The sequence below is a fragment of the Chlamydotis macqueenii genome, chromosome 3 (genome assembly GCF_036417535.1).
Source record: "Chlamydotis macqueenii isolate bChlMac1 chromosome 3, bChlMac1.mat, whole genome shotgun sequence".
In the NCBI taxonomy this organism is placed as follows: Eukaryota; Metazoa; Chordata; class Aves; order Otidiformes; family Otididae; genus Chlamydotis; species Chlamydotis macqueenii.
In genome coordinates this window covers 22069764-22083440 of record NC_141558.1, presented here as the reverse complement: position 1 = coordinate 22083440, position 13677 = coordinate 22069764, and the positions used below count along the sequence as shown (strand labels likewise).

Sequence of the window (13677 nt, the reverse complement as noted above, 5' to 3'; positions counted from 1 at the left end):
CTTCAGCTCCTAAAATAGTGAGGTGTAATCAATTTCTATTATAGTCTAAATTTTTCTGTCATAACAGTAAATGAAAAATCCTTCCCAAACCCAAACATTTCAGTTAGTTAGAAGTGGGTCATGGGGGGTGAGGGGGATAGCCCACACAATCAGCAAATCAACAAAGATTTGATGAAATTTTATCATTCTGTAGAAAGAACTCTGATGTACGTCAGTGAAAGAGGTCTTTGTCTCCTGGCTTCATTTGCTCATAAAAACAAAAACAAAACACCAAAACTGGCAAATGTAGATTTTCAGTGGTCTTTATTAAGGCATACCTATTTGCATATCCAGGACAAAACTGAAAGGCTCTCATCTACATTTCCCAGGCGAAAAAGAAGGAAGAGGTAGGAGGTAAGACTTTTGAACACAGAACTCTACTCTCTGTAGCTCTGGCCATTTATCAGCTCTTATGCCCATGCCACTAGTTGCATGACATTTGGTAAGTTTATTTATGTCTTGATTTTTAGTCCAAATTAGTTCCTCAGGGGATAAAAGATAGGACACCTGTTGGGAAACAAAAATAGTAATTAGAAACTTTCAGATATTGAAGATCAGACTTATTTTCTTCAGAAAGACCACTCACTAGGCTGAAGAAAGCCCTAACTTGTTTTCTAAAATAATGAAGGTATTGGATGAAGTCCACTTTGCATTTTTTACTACAATAAAAGTGGGAATATTTTTTTACTGTATGTTCTAATGTGAAGAAGAAAACTGTGATGTTCTATAAAAAAAAAAGTATCTGAAGGAGTGTCGTATTATGCACAATATATCATTAAGTACAGCAGAATCGTGCAGTATGCTGTCCTTCACCAGCACTGATAAACATCAAGTGTTTTCACAAATGGAACAATAGCATCCATTATGTTGTCTCAGAATACATATGCTTCATAATTAACGTTATTAGAAGAGGAAAACTCTGTTCTGCAAAAGCGGTGCAGTTAAGTGACATTCGTAATACCTACCATGCAGTCCATTAACCTCAGCAATTTTAAGTAGCATTATAGTTATCCATGGCATTTCAGACTTCTCACAGCTTCAAATCTGTGGGCAGCTTCACAAGCTTTTTGCAAAGTTTCCCATGACTAGGACATCTGTAAAATTCCCTCCAGACCTTTCTTCAATTCATCTCTTGTTACGTACTCAGTAATTCACATCTCTGAATAAGGATAAAGGTACGTCCTTAAAACCATGCTCTACTGAACACAATATCTTTTTTTAAAAAAAAATATTGATAATTTTAGGTGCTGCAAGATAATAAAAACATACTGTTTCTTAATCTTACCTTTTTTTTTTCCCCATTTCAATGTGAGTTTTTGATGAACAGCATTCCCAGTTGAGTCACATAGTGAGGAGTCAAAACAATAGAATATCAATCTTCTGGCTTTTACCAACTAATCCACCGTTTAACATAGGTGTCATCAAAAGTTTTAGCAATGTCACTATTTAGGTGAAAAAATGTATATATTTTATAGTCATATGAAACAGTGCAACACTTCCTCATGTGTTGCTTAGAGACAACAGCTCAGAGCAGAATCCTAAAATATTCAAGAAATTACAGTGTGAGTATCAGTGGTTAGTATTTTAATATTCTGGTGTCATATTTTGTAAAAGTGATTTTCAATCCAGAAGGCAGTAGAGGGAACCCACTTCTCTTTACCTTAATAGCATTAAAAGTTTTCTATTTTGGTTTCCAATTTCCACTTAGTTGCTCTTAAGTTTGGCCTCTCTCCTGAGGTTCATTTTGTTGAAATTTTCTGTTATTCAATAACTGTGAAAAAAATAGTATTAAATGCTGCCTCATTGTCAAATTTTCTTCCTAGATGTGTAGTCAGGAAAAACAAAAGGGTAGAACTGGGATGCTAAGGTTTGACACAGTGTTTTTCGTTAATTTCTTTAATCTACAGAGGTAAGGAATTGGTGCATTTCTGTTAATTCTGATGTCATTAAACTAGCATTCTTTTCCTGCAAGGAATTAATTCAGATTTCATCACCAAAATTGAAGCAGAACTGCTACAACAATAACACCTTTAAGTTACCTCTCTTACAATGTACTCGTAGTCCTGCCTCCTTGACATAAACACTTTTGTATTTCTGATATAGATATGTGAGGGAGGCCTATGTGAAGAAGATGTGATGATGATGATGATGATGTTAAAGGAATTCAGAGATCAGCACACATAGAAGAGGATGTCATCTCTTCCTCTCTGGTTGGCCGTGCTAAATAATGTCGCACTACATAACACAATGTAATACAACATGAAAAAGATATTTAGATCTGCAGAGCATGCTAATGTCTAAGAAATACAAAATACACTGGATCTTACACCCCAGGGCATATATTCAACTTGCATTAGTGCCAGAGGAGAAGCAGCAATATATGCACTCTCTCAGAAGTCAAATCCTAGCTATCCAACTTGCTATTCACCTTGTAGGATGCAGACTCTAGATAGGGAGCCTCCAAATGGCATTATCAGTAGAAAGCTTTACCTGGTGTGGATTATCCATAAAAAGCCTTGTGTCTGAGCTGGTTTAGGGTTTGGAGTCTAAGGGTCAGGCTGCCAATTCCAGAATTTTTAAGGACTACACATGCTTGTATGCTCATGAACGTACTTGGTTGTACTATGCAACTAAATTTGCAAAACTAAAACCTAAATTTGCAATGGCTCATTTGTGTCAGGGTAGTTATAATTTGCCAACTCCTAGTGAACGCACGCAGCAATCATACCAAATGGCTTAGTGTGTTTTGTTACAATTATGCCAAGCCAAATCATGCTATGCCAGCATAAAACTCTTTTTGGCCTGGCAGCTTTCCTACTCTATACATTGGCCCTAGTTGAAGCACACTTTTTGATGGAGCAATGCTTTAAGTCTCCAGGGATTTCTGGAAAAGGGCTCTCCAGAAGCTGCTCGGGCCACCGTGTCTCTGGCTGTGTGGCAGAGCCCATCAAGCCCCACAGAAGGCCAGGCAGACAGCTACAGCACCACCCTCCACTCTCTGCAGCTCCCGCAGACACCTTAGCTCCAGTCCCACAGCCCACGGGGACACTGAGTCACAACTTGTAACGTAAAATTTCTATCTGCAAGAGGGTTCCTTCTTTGCAAGTGATGGGAGATGATACTCTGACTAGGGTAAAAAAAAATGCCGGAATGTGGCTTTCATCTGAGGAATGATGCTGTAGCCAATGTCCCACACCCTCAGTCAGCTCTATGTTAGATTTAAACTTATCAAAATCAGGGAGGAGCATGTGTGAAATCTCATATTTGCTTGACATGCAAGAGATGGCATTTCAAATTAAAGACAAGTAATATAGAGAGAAATATATTTTTCTCTATATATTATGTATACCATATATAACATATACCAATCCTGTCTACAAGTAATTTTTTATTCCAAAGAGAATTATAAACTAACTAAACACTAAGAATATGTTTGATAAAACAGAGTATCCAAATTTGTAAGATACATTTTCTAAAGGTCATTTTCTATAATGTTACACAGATCACCACCTGATTAAATTACCTATTGCTCCGAATTTAATGAGAGACTGAAAATTCTCAATGGTAATTGGGACAGCCGATTCTTTAAAGAGAAAAAGTGAGTGGGTAGCTAGTTGAAGCACAGAAGAATGCTTATTAGTGTGGAGGTGGAAGAAGTCCTTACTGAGAAAAACAATTAAAGACTATTTTATTTGGAAAACACTGAATTTTTATTTGTGCTACTTCACTGGAGTCTTGGATACAGTATCAATTCCATAAGGGGGGGGGGGGGCGCGGGGATTCCAACAAACAATAAGCTAGCACTCTCTCCTGCCTACAATTGCATACTGTGTGGTAAGTGTACTGATTTCAATATTTCAGTATAAAAGACCTGCAAGTATTGTCAGGAACTCTCCAAGTGATTTGTATCTTGCCCCGTTTTTCTTAAAAGTAAAAAGTTTGGTACTCCAAACAATGCCATTCTTAGGAAATCTAAACTCACAGAAAAACTCACAGAAAGCTATAAAGACAAAGACAGTAACAACTATCTGATTGAACACTGCAGAACCACTACATTAGGAAATAAGAAATAATTTCAGCTTAATTAATATAAAGTCCCATAAAGGCATTAGGTACTATTTATGCTTCTGCAATAAGATTATAAAAAAGTTTTACTGGGGATTGAAATGGCACTGAAGTAAACTGCTGCTAAGTATGTGGCTCAGATGTGCATTAGGAACACAATGATAAAAGGAAAAATGACTATATTTTTGAAATCATAATCAAATTTTTCTTCCACCTAAAAGACACAGCCATTTCAAATAAGTAATATTTAAAGGAAATATCATGAACTGCATTATATAAAACATCAAGCAAGGCAATTACAATAGACCTTCTGGATCATAATCAACAGAAATACTGATATTTTTATGTCTTTAAGCCTGCAACTCCGTCTTTATATCCATATTTTACCCTGACTGCAAAATGCATATTAAAAGTCCAGACTAACTTATTTGTAAGTTAAAATGTGTCATAAAAGTAAAATATTAGTTTATAAAAAAAATCGAAAGCACTTAAGACTGTGGTTTTTAAATGTAATTTAAAAATATTAATTCAGCAGTCCTCAATTAAAGGAAAAAAATAGCATAAGGAAAATCTTCAAGTCTATTCTAGTTCTGTGAAATGACTTGTCCAGTTGTCAGGAGTTTGACAAGTCCGGGATGCTCAGGTCACAGCCAGGAGGACCATACAAGTGCCCCAGCAGAAAAGCACTCTCTCAGAAGCTGTATTTGACACTTCTTGTCCATTCTGTGCCAGGAACATGTCAAAATACAGATGAATTGTGGTTCAAGACTGGGGTTAAACTCTGTCCTCAAGCATATGACCGCGATTTGTTGCTCAGTTGAAAGACTGACTTGTTTTCTAGTTCCCAATTTTCTTTTCTTTCAGAGCAGCTATTTTTTTCAGAGTTATATCTGGCTGAGTGAAAAGGACAGACATCAACTGCTTATTCATCCGTTTGGTATAAAATGTTTAACAAGGCACTGGGAGAGTGGGAAAATGTGCAAAACAAACAGCAAGCTCAAGCTATAAGCAGCAGAAAAGATTGAAGCATAAGCGACCACAAGCACGAGCAACCTGGTCTCTCTTCCAAGCAGCCAGGAAAAATAGCCTTCAGTAAAATGTTATTTCTTTTTTTTTTTTTTTTAGAAAAAGTAAATGAAGGTTCAGGCAATTCTCACCAGGTCTATTGTTATTTACCATGGGCACAGACATCACTCTTGGCATCCTGCTCAAGAAGAATAGGGAGACGAAAGCTTCAACAACTTTCAGCAGAAAAGAGGTTTAACTCTTCACAGCAAAGTCATTCTTGTGTGCAATGAAAAGGGACTTCACTGTTAATTACGGCTTACTAGGGCTATTGCATTCTAAGCTATCATAAATAAACAATAAGAATTTAAAACAATTAAAAGTGCCCAAGCACAGTAGTACTATCAGACTGCCTACAGAAGGGGTTCAGGTTAGAAAACACATTCTTGTTTTGAAAATCTTCTGGCTTATCTTTCCCTGAAGAGACTGAAATATTTTTGCCTACACTATGAATCAAAATTACCTTCCTCTAGCCAAATGGCAGCAGTCTACCTCCACAGGCTTGGAGCAGATACCCCAGTCTCTGGTAAGGGGTCTTCTCTGCCCTCAGAATGTAAGGTTTTTGACTGTGTATGAACAAGGAAGAAATCTTTGCAGACTCCTCTGCTCAGAGGAAAGCTACCCTTGCACCAGCTCTTCCCCTCCCTGCCTCCAGACCCTAATTTCCAGCGATAGGTACAAGGGACACAGCAGAACAAGATGTTTGCTCAGGTGAGAGATTCACGGAGCGAGTATAAGCTGCACGGGAACCTTAGCCATCAATAATTCAAGTCAAACCTTCAACTTCTATAACGTCGGGGTCACATAGTGCTTATTCCCTTGTCAACCTCACGTGCCTGCGACTGGAGGTCAGGAAGAGGGATGGCACAAGCTGAGTGCTTATTCTGATGCTTGGAACATGTCATTAAATATCCCTTTACCTCCTTACCTGGGTAGGTTTTTTGGGACCTGTTTGAATGCAGTTAAGTAATTATGATTAAACTCTCTTCTGACGTAGAGGAAGTTTGGAGAGGTTCCTCCTCTCTCCCCCTTAAGCATGGGACAAAGAGGAGCACCCATGACAGAGTCTGCATTTCGGGTTTCACTCTTCCCTAACTTTTCAGTCTTTGAGGAAAGACAAGAACCTCACAATATTTCTGCTCTAAATGAACCTTCAAGCCTATGTTTACCAAATGGTTTGTAAATCTGGGAGAAGGTGAAAAAAGAAAAAAAAAGGGGAAAAAAAAAAAGACAGAAAGAAGAGAGATTGTGAAAGCTAGCTTAAATGCTCAAGCCATAATATTTCTATGACTGTTTCCACAATGTCCAGATTCCAGCGGCATTATAAGATCCCTGTTCAGTGATTAAGTGTGCAAATCACTCCCTCAGAGTAAAACAATCTGTGGTAGAATACAGAGAGGAGAGAAGCAGGTAAAAGCCAGACAGTTACAATTACTAAAGTAGAGGTGAAACGAATAAGCACTGTGTAAAGAGAAAGCACATTTTATTATTCACTCCATCTGAACTCTGTTCTGTAAGTCTGGTTCTTTTATACACTAAAGACTATGTTACTGAAGTACTAAATGATCATAAATAACATTTGCATTCAACTTGTAGTTCCTAAGTCACAAAGCTTAAGAATGCCAAGTAGATAAATCCAAACAAATTTAATTTCACATTTCATGATTGAGAGATTCAGGAATAATAAAGCATAACAATATAATAGTGGAAAGGAAAAAATAAATCCCTGCATCATATTGGGTTTCATTTTATTCTCTGAGAGGTACACATGGCCATTAATTCTGCAGACTATAAACCAAGACATTTAGTCATGAAATCACTGTCAGTGAATTGATAACTGTCAAGAATCTGTTCATCACAACACTTGTTTCTTCTTGATTCACTTTAACAAAACTGAATATTAATGTACAACAAAAATAGTAGTCTTTACATGCAAAACTTATGTGTTTCACTGAAGACACCCCCACTTCCTCCTACCAAACAGCTGTGTACAATAGTACATTCCAAAAAAATTTCTTTAATGCCAGAGCACCAAAGAATGGTTGAGGTAAAAGGAAGTCTTTTTGTAAGCTGCCTTGTTTAGTGAAGACAGTTAAATGTATTTTTACTTTATTTACCAATTATAAAGCTGCTATCATATTACATAACTTATTCCAGGCCAGAATTAAACTACAATAAAGCTATGATCTGAATGAATCTTTAAAGAATTATCAGCACTTTCTACACCATCTATTGGTGAACTAGAAAGAGGCAACAAAAGAGATCTTAGTAGGAAAAGAAACACTATGGATAGATGTGAAAATCTGTTATTAATCAACTATTCATGTGTGCAGGGGGAGCAGAGACATGTTGAGAAGTGCACTTTGGATCCAAAATAGGAATAGTAAATCTCAAAATAGATATATTAGCCAAGGACAATAGTTCACAGTATTTATCTTGTGGCTAACTGGTGCACTGAATAAAGTGTGTTATCCCTTGCTACGTGCAAGGGCTTCATCTGAAACACAAGGCTTATGATAGTTCTGTTACTGAGAAAACTTACACGATGCCGATACCTCTTGTGTGGATCTGTTAAGTTTAAGTTCACAAGCTTATGCTAATACCTTGTTTCATTTCAGCCTGTAGGGAGTTTGTGCAAAACGACAATTCAGGGGAGTTTGATGTTACAAAGGGTGGTTCTGGGATGATTTAATTCAGTATAGGATTTTCATCCAGTGCAAAGTGCATCTGCTTAGTGATGTTCTGAAGAGCTCCCAGGCTGGAAAGACATGCAATGACTACGTGTGCAGCACCAACACCAGTTTTCTTTTATACTGTAGGAAGTTAACGCACAGTCACCAGGTGGTATTCTCACAAATTTGATTTATTTTTACTAATAAATTATTCTTGGTGATCAACAGCTTTCTTTAGATTGTGCACTGGGCCTTGTCTTGACGTATTTGCCTGTTTGTTACGCACTGCCCTCAGTGCACACAGACTGCTTACCCATCTAGCACTAACCTAGGTTTCCAGGAGGGAGCTGAAGAAGCCATATCCTTACTGAAGGACAATGGATCTGTGGCTAACACCCCTGAATGAAATGGCATTGTGCTAAAGCTTTAGAACCAAGACAAACATTATTTGTCTGTACAAAACTAAAGGAAACAAAAAGGATGTTTTGATTACTAATTAGAAAAAGTATTTGTTCCCAAGATTTAACTTTGAGAAAGAGGTGGCCGAAAGCAGTGCATTGGTCACCAAAGCTCTTGGATCATTGACTACTGACAGAACTAACTTCTGCTTAGACCACCCAGCTGAACTCATCATAGTTCAGTAAGGTAATTCCTGTTGAACCAAAGTTCTCCATTGAACACAGACAGCAGTCAGGATCTCCTAGCAAGCACTGACCAACGTGTCGCCGCAGGTAAGTCAAGTCAGAGCTTGTGATTGACACTAACATACAACAGCAGCAAGAGGTAGAGACAAAAAAAAAAGGAAGAGGTAAAGGAAATCTGATGTGTATTTTTAAGGAAAAGAGACAGCATGTTCCCCATGTACTGGACACAAGCAGGATGAGCGTGCTCTGTTGTTAGCCAGCAAACAGATAAAGGGTTGCACAAAATGCAAGAAAGAGAAAGAAAGGAGAGCCTGTTCTTCATCTGACATTTGCATGGGCAAGTGGAAAACCTGAGACGAGAACTGCTTGTAAAACAAAGCTGCATTTTTTTCCACATAGACTGTCCACATACTGCAAGCAAAGTACCCTTTGAACTAGCACACATGGAAGGGAATTTTGTCATGTTTCAGGACTGAAGTTTGCAAACCTGATCATCAAATATTGTAAAAGGTCACTTTTCTGCTTTCAGGAACAGCACGCAAAAGGAGAAACTGAACTACAGCCAAACATCAGATTCCCAGACACTAAAGTTGACTTAACAACCTGATTTTCAAGCTGCTGAGTTCAGTCAGTTATATTTTCTTATGCTTAATGTTCACTTTAACTGAGTATAGCTATGCTAATTATAACCTCACTGTACTCTTACTCTCCATGAGGCTCCTACTTTGCATAGGGCCACATTTTAATTAAAGAGAATATTTTCTTCTGTGCCACTGATACCCATCCAGACCTCATTGCAGAGGTTTCCTCCAGTCCAGCTGTGCACATATATAACAAATGAGTGCAAAAGGGCAAAGCAGCTGCAGCTCTTATGTGACTGAAAATAAAACTTCAACCTCTCTTGCTCACAAGCTGCCTCCTTTTTTTATTTCAACTTTCAGAGCATTGTGAACATTGAATTAATGTTTGCTGCCTCTGCTTTTTTCTTTTTTCTAGAACCATGCTGTAATAACATTGAGACTTGTCCAGAAGTATCCACAAAATTCAGATTACGAAAGACACTTATATTAATTGGCAAAACTAAAATATGAATAGGAAAATTCTGTCTTCCTCAGACCTCAAGATTTGACTGAAAGAAATTTGCATTTGATATTTCCTTATATGGACTGGGCTTTTGGGCATAGATCCAACAGGGCAGATTAAAAGTTAATTATTTCTATTCACCTTGCGATATTCAAAATATAAGATGTTGTCATGAAGAATGTGTATGGGACTTTAACTGAAATAACAATAATAAGTGCCTTTCCTTCTATTTCCAGGTAGCAGAGAAATAATACTAGAGATAACAAGAAAAATATCCTTACATTAACATTTCATTGAAAGATTTTTTACATTCAACACAAATTTGAAAAACATATTTCCTGTTTGTATCTTAATTTAAAATAATAACCTACTTAAATTTCAGTAAATGGTAATCTATGTTTCTGTACATTGCAATCAAGAGGAAAGGGTTCATCCACTAAAAAGTTAAAATGCTGTAGGCAAATCCCTTCTGTACACAAAGGTCTCTTGCCCTAACTCTATAGTTTCGTATTTCAGGTAAAAAAAATTGGTCATAGGTCATCTTGGAGGTGTGCTACAGTATCCTCCATGTCAAAAAGTTCATCACTAAGCTGCTCAATAATCACACAGAAACAGTTCAAACTAACCCCGATGTCACTGTCCTAGGTGACATAGTTATCTTCCCCCTTGCAGCAATAAATCTACTAATGGAAAAACTACTGCTGCCTCAGTTTCTCCAAACTGGCTGTCTATATGCAATTTTGTCATTTTCTTTAAAATACAAAGGTAGCTACATATCACCCTACTGCAAATGTGTATTTCTGCTTTAATCAAGCTCATTTGACAGAAGTTGAGGAATAAGCTGGCAAAATTGGGAACCTCTGGAGGACATGCAACAGCGACCTGAAACATGGGACACGCCTGACTTGGCAGGGCAGTAGCAGGATCTAACCTTGCCCTTTCCCAGTTCTGCCAGTCCATCCTCAGCTATTCTCACGGATGCTGCCAGCACATTACTACTGCCATTCTAACATTTAAGTGAAAATTTTCTAAGTGAGAGCAAGTTGTAAGTCACTGTAACTATTTTTCTTCAGAAAACAAGATGTGGGTGATTCAGCATCCATGCCCTTTTCAAATCCCAAGTTTCCACCAGTTCCAGCAGAGGCACCATGGCTGTGCCAAGATGGCACTGTGGAGTGTTCGCTGTGAGTGATCAAGTATTAGAAAGAAAGATGAAAGCACTTGAACAACTTCTGCTAAGAATACACAAAAAGTGGCTGAGCCAAGAAAAAGGCCAAGGGTTAGTAGAGAAAATATGGCATTAACAAAGTTACCAATGGAAAAAGACATTTAGAATAATATAGCCTCTGTTCTTACACAGAATAGATCACTGTCAGCTTCATTTGCCTTTTTATTGCAGTAAATATGAAGACCTCAGATACGTGTGTGACCACTGTGAAGAAATAAAGAATTCAGGGCACATGCACAGCTTGCTTGTATTTTAAGAGTTTTCTTGAGATACTTGAATGCCCACATCCGAGCAATGCTCATTATTATTATTATTACGCGTCTGTGTGATTACCAAGAGGTTCTTCCAGACGCTACATTTTCTACACAGATATACAACTTGTCAAACAGCCTTTCTAGTGCAACACGAGCACCAAAGCAAGAATACATAATGTACTGTCTCGACCCAAACCCTTGAAGCCTTATTTTCCTTTAGTTGGCTCAGATTACTAGCTAGAAATCTTTCTTCAAAAAAAAGTATACTTTCACCAAGAACAGCCAAACTAAGAAACTGGGTTGTAGGTTCTGGTTTCCAGGGAACACCAGATTGACTGCAATGGGAAGTTCAGAGGTGGAGATTCAGACTTCCTCAGCAAGGAGCGAACCAGGAGTGAGGAGCCTGAGGAGGAGAGACAAACTGAGGAAGTGAATAGCACTGAGGTGGAGAGAACCAGAGAGGGGGTAGATTGGAAACGAGACAGAAGGTGTAATTCTGATAATGACCAGTAATTCAGGATACTTGGAGTTACTCCTCTATAATCACACCAAAAATCTAGGAATCCTGCCAGACAGGCCCATTCCTATTCGATTCTGGGCCACAGGCTATGAACAATCTACCCCAATATCACCTGTTCTTTTCATAAAAGTCTGCACCACATCAACACCAGAAAATACAATTCACCAAGGAACATCCACTTACTGCAAGGCCAACATGCACAGCCTGTCCAGACAACTCTCTCTACAACTCTCTCCTCCAAAAAAGGGTGGCTACATCCAAGAAGCTGCTGCTGAGTCTTGTCTTTAGCCTCAGCCACCACCTGTCTGCATCTAGGAATTGCCTAATGCTAACAACTTAACAATACGGAAAATAATAAAATCTGTGGATTGGAAAATAACAATATCTCTGATCTGTGGACAACACTAAGATCCATGTGCTGCATGATTTAATTTACTAATATAGATGTAACCTACGTCCTTATTTACAGTCTGGCTGAAAACATATCTGCCATTTCTAATTTAAAAGAAAAAAGGGAAAGGCAAAAGACAAAGGTGAAAGGCAGAACAAAAAAAAAAGAGCTCAGATAAGCAATCTGAAAAACAAATCGACACAAAAAATCTCTGTTAAAAAAAAATACTAAGGCAGTGGTACCTTGCATACTCTCAGATGAAGAGCTCATCTCAAACTGCTGTGAGAGACATAAATATCTAGCTACTGTCTCTGTAAAAACAAAAAGCCTGAAGTTTTGCAGTCCTGGATAGGAACAAAATACTTCTTCTTTCAGTGTTAATAGCATTGTTATTTGGACTTAAATCTAGAAGACATGACATGAGGACAAAAACCAACTCTTGGAAATTTAGCAAGTAGCTATTGAAAAAATACTAACTCTTTATTTTGCAATAAATCTCTGTCATAACCTAACACTGCAGATCTTAAGAGTGCTGGAAGCTGGAATCTCATGCAGTACTGCCAAGAGGCAGCTCTGCTGCCCCAACATTTGACCACTTGGTTCTTGTGATTTTGCAACAGGACTTGCAGCTGCACAACTGGGAATGAATACAGGTTACAGGAGTGAGTTTTAGTCTGGACTGGTTCTTCACTCCACTACGTGCTTGCACCAATGCTTCCATGAGCTTAGCAGTGGGGGAGTGCAAGATCATAGAATCATACAATACCTCAAGTTGGAAGGGACCCATAAGGATCATCAAGTTCAAATCCCTGCTCCTCGCAGGACTACCTAAAACTAAACCATATGACCAAGAACATCGTCCAGATGGTCCCTGAACTCTGACAGGCTTGGTGCTGTGACCACTTCCCTGGGGAGCCTCTTCCACCCTCTCAGTGAAGAATCTTTTCCTAATGTCCAATCTGAACTTCCCCTGATGCAGCTTCATTCCATTTCCTCGTGTCCTGTCACTGGTCACCAGAGAGAGGAGATTAGTACCGCACCCTCAGCTGCCCTCCTTGAGGAAGTTGTAGACTGCAGTGACCCCTCAGCCTTCTCCAAGATGAACAAACCAGGTGACCTCAGCCACTCCCTGTAAGTCTTGCCCTCAAGGACTTTCACCATCTTGGTCACCCTCCTCTGCACACTCTAGTAGTCTGATGACCTTATTAAATTAATGTGTCCAAAACTGCACACAGTATTTGAGGTGGGGCCACATCAGTGCACTGTAGAGTGGGGCAAGCACCTCCCTTGATGAGGTAGCTATGCTGTGCTTGATGCACCCCAGAACACAGTTGTCCCTTTTTGCTGCCATATATATATATGTGTGTGTGTGTATTTATATATATGTTGACTCATATTCAACTTGCCATCAACCCAAACCCACAAGGCTGCTCTCCAGCCTTGTCCCCCAATTTGTACGTATAACCAGGATTGTCCTGTCCCAGGTGGAGAATCTGGCACTTGCTTTTGTTAAATTCCATACGGTTGCTGATTGCCCAGCTCTCCAATCTATGCAGATTAAGTCCTCTACCCTTAAGGGAGTCCACAGCTCCTCCTACTTTAGTGTCCTCAGCAAACTTACTTAATGTACATTTGATTCCTGCATCCAGATAATTTATAAAAACATTGAAGAGAACTGGCCCTAAAATTGAGCCCTGGGGAACCCCATTGGTGACC

The 13677-nt window shown here is 38.7% G+C and overlaps 1 long non-coding RNA gene across 1 annotated transcript in view; it reads right to left on the bottom strand.

Annotated features, from left to right (window-relative positions):
- Nucleotides 1–1384: 1384 nt before the first annotated feature.
- Nucleotides 1385–13677, bottom strand: part of LOC147601200 (uncharacterized) — a 119855-nt gene continuing 107562 nt past the window's right edge. Inside the window, exon 3 of the long non-coding RNA XR_015258072.1 lies at nt 1385–1481. This is a non-coding gene — a long non-coding RNA (uncharacterized LOC147601200). The remainder of the gene's footprint in view (nt 1482–13677) is intronic.